Source organism: Rhinopithecus bieti, unplaced genomic scaffold, assembly GCF_001698545.2.
Source record: "Rhinopithecus bieti isolate Rb0 unplaced genomic scaffold, ASM169854v2 scaffold_23411, whole genome shotgun sequence".
NCBI classification, from domain to species: Eukaryota; Metazoa; Chordata; class Mammalia; order Primates; family Cercopithecidae; genus Rhinopithecus; species Rhinopithecus bieti.
Genome location: NW_016811046.1, coordinates 387,902 through 388,185, shown reverse-complemented (window position 1 = coordinate 388,185; position 284 = coordinate 387,902).

Below are 284 nucleotides of genomic sequence, written 5' to 3'. Positions count from 1 at the left end.
TTTTGATTCGGAATCTCACTCTGTTAACCAGGCTGGAGTGTAGCGGCGCCATCTCAGCTCACTGCAACCTCCAGCTCCCAGGTTCAAGTGATTCTCCTGCTTCATTCGATTACAATTATGTGCCACCATGCCTGGCTAATATTTTGTTTTTGTTTTTGTTTGTAATTTTTTAGTAGAGATGGGGTTTCTCCGTATTGATCAGGCTGTTCTCAACTCCTGACCTCCAGTGATCCACCTGCCTCGGCCTCCCAAGGTGCTGGGATTACAGGTGTGAGCCACTGCAC